Here is a 5,226-nt window from a genome sequence, read left to right on the forward strand (position 1 = left end):
GACTCTGTACCGGCACCCCCTGTATATAGCCTTGCTACTGATATTTTACTTTAATTATTTGTTAATTTAATTTTGTACTTTTACTTATCTATTTTTTACTTAACACTTATTTTTCTTAAAACTGCATTGTTGGTTAAGGGCTTGTAAGTAAGCATTTCACTGTAAGGTCTACTACACCTGTTTTATTCGGTGCATTCCCACGGGGGGCCAGTATGAAAAATAAAAAATAAATAATGTATGCACTCACTAACTGTAAGTCGCTCTGGATAAGAGTGTCTGCTAAATTACTAAAATGTAAATGTAAATGTGACAAATACAATTTAATTTGATTTGATTTGGTTGGAATTATGGCCCTCTCACAAGCAGTACCACTTCTGGCCAGTAGGAGGAGAAGCAGAGCTGTACTCTCAGGATGTCATTGAATACTCAGAAAAATACTTCTGGTTCTGGATGTCATTGAACACTAGGGAAAATACTTCTAGTTCTGTCAAAACCAGAGCACCGCCAGAGCATTGTGATGATTCATATGACATTATGAAAATTATCAAACATGTTGTGGAGGTACAAATAAGAATCAGAAATATAAATTACAACCAAGGAGCCGATAGCCGTGTGTTTGTGTATATTTGTATGTGTATGTCTGTGAATGTGTATGCATTGGTGTGTGTTTTTTCTGGTCTATTGACCAGTACCTTTAGACATCCTACTGCTGTATCCAGGGCCCAATGTTTTCCCTGGTCAGGTCACTGGGTCAGGAGTAGAAACTCCTGGCCCGGGCCACTTATACTCATAGTTCTAAACTGATCTAGAATCTTCTCATCCTTCTCAGTATAATCTGTAACACAAAGGGCCATTCTGTTTCCCCTGAGGCCTCTGTGTCATTCTACCAGCAGTATAAAGGACTCTGGGAATTCACTCACCTCCCACTGGCCCTGGAGAATGTGCCCTGTTCAAACAGTCCTCTGTCTGTGTTCTGTGTTCTGTCTGAGAGACTGCCTTGATTCAATTGAATTCAATTCAAAGGTCTTTATTGGCATGGGAAACGGGAATGTTAACGTTGCCAACGCAAGTGAAATAGATAATAAACAAAAGTGAAGTAAACAATCAGAAATGAACGGTAAACATTACACTTCAAAGGAATAGAGACATTTCAAATGTCATATTACTGGCTATGTACAGTGTTGTAACGATGTGCAAATAGTTAAAGTACAAAAGGGAAAATAAATAAACATAAGTATGGGTTGTATTTGCAATGGTGTTTGTTCTTCACTGGTTGCCATTTTCTTGTGGCAACAGGTCACAAATATTGCTGTTGTGATGGAACACTGTGGTATTTCACTTAATAGATATGGGAGTTGATCAAAATTGGATTTGTTTTCAAATTCTTTGTGGGTCTGTGTAATCTGAGGGACATTTGTGTCTCTAATATGGTCATACAATTGGCAGGAGGTTAATAAGTGCAGCTCAGTTTCCACCTCATTTTGTGGGCAGTGTGCACATAGCCTGTCTTCTCTTGAGAGCCAGGTCTACCTATGGCGGCCCTTCTCAATAGCAAGGCTATGCTCCCTGAGTCTGTACATTGTCAAATCTTTCCTTAATTTTGGGTCAGTCACAGTGGTCAGGTATTCTGCCACTGTGTGCTGTCTGTTTAGGGCCAAATAGCATTCCAGTTTACTCCGTTTTTTGGTTAATTCTTTCCAATGTGTCAAGTCATTATCTTTTTACTTTCTCATGATTTGGTTGGGTCTAATTGTGTTGCTGTCCTGGGGCTCTGTGGGGTCTGTTTGTGTGTGAACAGAGCCCCAGGACCAGCTTACTTAGGGGACTCTTCTGTAGGTTCATTTCTCTGTAGGTAATGGCTTTGTTATGGAAGGTTTGGGAATCGCTTCCTTTTAGGTGGTTGTAGAATTTAACGTCTCTTTTCTGGATTTTTATAATTAGCGGGTATCATCCTAATTCTGCTCTGCATGCATTGTTTGGTGTTTTACGTTGTGTGCAGAGGATGTTATTGCAGAATTCAGTCTCAATTTGATGTTTGTTCCATTTTGTGAATTCTTGGTTGGTAATGGTTGGAATGCTATTTGTGTTTTGTTTTTTACATATTGATAGCCCGAGTCGTTCAAGGAATTTGGGACATGGGTGACTAGTTAACGTTAGTTTGGCTCTCTCTGTGTGTTCGTGCCGTGAAAGGAGGGGTTCTTCTTTGTCTGAAAGCAATGGCTAGCTAGTTTGCTAACTATTCTAGCTAATTAACTGGCTGAATAAGTTGACGACGGACTCGCTCAAGCTGTCGGGACTAACACACAACGTTAGACACGGACCCGAACGATCTGCTTGCGTGTTGATACACTGGTGGTTTGTTGTGGCAGAGTATTGGCGCTAAACTGTGTTGCTGGAGTCCGGCATGCTAGCTGGCTGTGGCGTCATATGACTTGATGCCCGGACGATTTTCACGGAATAATACTGCACCTAGTTAGCTAGCTGAATAAACTGAATTAGTCTATTCCTAGAAACATTGAACCGCTGTAGTTTACAACAATTATAGTTTCTGAGGTGGAAGTTGGGAGAGTTATATTTGGGAGTTGTGCTGAGGGAGGCCCCGCTCTCTCCTTTCCCAGATGTTTAGTTCATTTCATTCCGATCTCCTCTGCATTATTGTAGCCATTTGCTGCAGCCTGTCAACTATGCCTCTGCCTATCCCTGTTCTCTCCTCTCCGCACAGGCTACACAAACGCCTCACACCGCGTGGCTGCTGCCTCTCTAACCTGGTGGTCCCTGCACGCACCACCCACCTGGAGTTCCAGGTCTCAGGCAGCCTCTGGAACTGCCGTTCTGCTGCCAACAAGGCAGACTTCATCCCAGCCTATGCTACCCTCCAGTCCCTCGACTTCTTGGCACTGACGGAAACATGGATTACCACTGAAAACACTGCTACTCCTACTGCTCTCTCCTCGTCTGACCATGTGTTCTTGCATACCCCGAGAGCATCTGGTCAGCGTGGTGGTGGCACAGGAATCCTCATCTCTCCCAAGTGGACATTCTCAATTTTTCCCCTAACCCATCTGTCTATCTCCTCATTTGAATTCCATTCTGTCACAGTCACTAGCCCATTTAAGCTTAATATCCTTGTCATCTATCGCCCTCCAGGTTCCCTTGGAGAGTTCATCAATGAGCTTGACGCCTTGATAAGTTCCTTTCCTGAGGATGGCTCACCTCTCACAGTTCTGGGGGATTTCAACCTCCCTACGTCTACATTTGACTCATTTCTCTCTGCCTCCTTCTTTCCACTCCTCTCCTCTTTTGACCTCACCCTCTCACCGTTCCCCCCTACTCACAAGGCAGGCAATACGCTTGACCTCATCTTTACTAGATGCTGTTCTTCTACTATCTCACTACAACTCCCCTCCATGTCTCCGACCACTACTTTGTATCCTTTTCTCTCTCGCTCTCCTCCAACACTACTCACTCTGCCCCTACACAGATGGTAATGCGCCGTCGCAACCTTTGCTCTCTCTCTCCCGCTACTCTCTCCTCTTCCATCCTATCATCTCTTCCCTCTGCTCAATCCTTCTCCCTCCAATCTCCTGATTCTGCCTCCTCAACCCTCCTCTCCTCCCTTTCTGCATCCTTTGACTCTCTATGTCCCCTATCCTCCCGGCCGGCTCGGTCCTCCCCTCCAGCTCCGTGGCTTGATGACTCATTGCGAGCTCACAGAACAGAGGCAGCTGAGCGGAAATGGAAGAAAACTAGACTCCCTGCGGACCTGGCATCTTTTCACTCCCTCCTCTCTACATTTTCTTCATCTGTTTCTGCTGCTAAGGCCACTTTCTACCACGCTAAATTCCAAGCATCTGCCTCTAACCCTAGGAAGCTCTTTGCCACATTCTCCTCCCTGCTGAATCCTCCCCCCCCCCCCCCTCCTCCCTCTCTGTGGATGACTTCGTCAACCACTTTGAAAAGAAGGTTGACGACATCCGATCCTCGTTTGTTAAGTCAAATGACACTGCTGGTCCTGCTCACACTGCCCTACCCTATGCTTTGACTTCTTTCTCCCCTCTCTCTCCAGATAAAATCTTGCGACTTGTGACTGCAGGCCGCCCAACAACCTGCCCGCTTGACCCTATCCCCTCCTCTCTTCTCCAGACCATCTCCGGTGACCTTCTCCCCTACCTCACCTCGCTGATCAACTCATCCTTGACCGCTGGCTATGTCCCTTCCGTCTTCAAGAGAGCGAGAGTTGCACCCCTTCTCAAAAAACCAACACTCGATCCCTCTGATGTCAACAACTACAGACCAGTATCCCTTCTTTCTTTTCTCTCCAAAACTATTGAGCGTGCCGTCTTTAGCCAACTCTCCTGCTATCTCTCTCAGAATGACCTTCTTGATCCAAACCAGTCAGGTTTCAAGACTGGTCATTCAACTGAGACTGCTCTTCTCTGTGTCACGGGGGCTCTCCGCACTGCTAAAGCTAACTCTCTCTCCTCTGCTCTTGTCCTTCTAGACCTGTCTGCTGCCTTTGATACTGTGAACCATCAGATCCTCCTCTCCACCCTCTCCGAGCTGGGCATCTCCGGCGCGGCTCACTCTTGGATTGCGTCCTACCTGACCGGTCGCTCCTACCAAGTGGCGTGGCGAGAAGCTGTCTCCGCACCACGTGCTCTCACCACTGGTGTCCCCCAGGGCTCAGTTCTAGGCCCTCTCCTATTCTCGCTATACACCAAGTCACTTGGCTCTGTCATATCCTCACATGGCCTCTCCTATCATTGCTACGCTGACGACACACAACTAATCTTCTCCTTTCCCCCTTCTGATAACCAGGTGGCGAATCGCATCTCTGCATGTCTGGCAGACATATCAGTATGGATGACGGATCACCACCTCAAGCTGAACCTTGGCAAGACGGAGCTGCTCTTCCTCCCGGGGAAGGACTGCCTGTTCCATGATCTCGCCATCACGGTTGACAACTCCGTTGTGTCCTCCTCCCAGAGTGCGAAGAGCCTTGGCGTGACCCTGGACAACACCCTGTCGTTCTCCGCTAACATCAAGGCGGTGACCCGATCCTGTAGGTTCATGCTCTACAACATTCGGAGAGTACGACCCTGCCTTACACAGGAAGCGGCACAGGTCCTAATCCAGGCACTTGTCATCTCCCGTCTGGATTACTGCAACTCGCTGTTGGCTGGGCTCCCTGCCTGTGCCATTAAACCCCTACAACTCATCCAGAAT

Source organism: Coregonus lavaretus (genome assembly GCF_964263955.1).
Source record: "Coregonus lavaretus genome assembly, contig: HAP1_SCAFFOLD_4353, whole genome shotgun sequence".
Lineage (NCBI taxonomy): Eukaryota > Metazoa > Chordata > Actinopteri > Salmoniformes > Salmonidae > Coregonus > Coregonus lavaretus.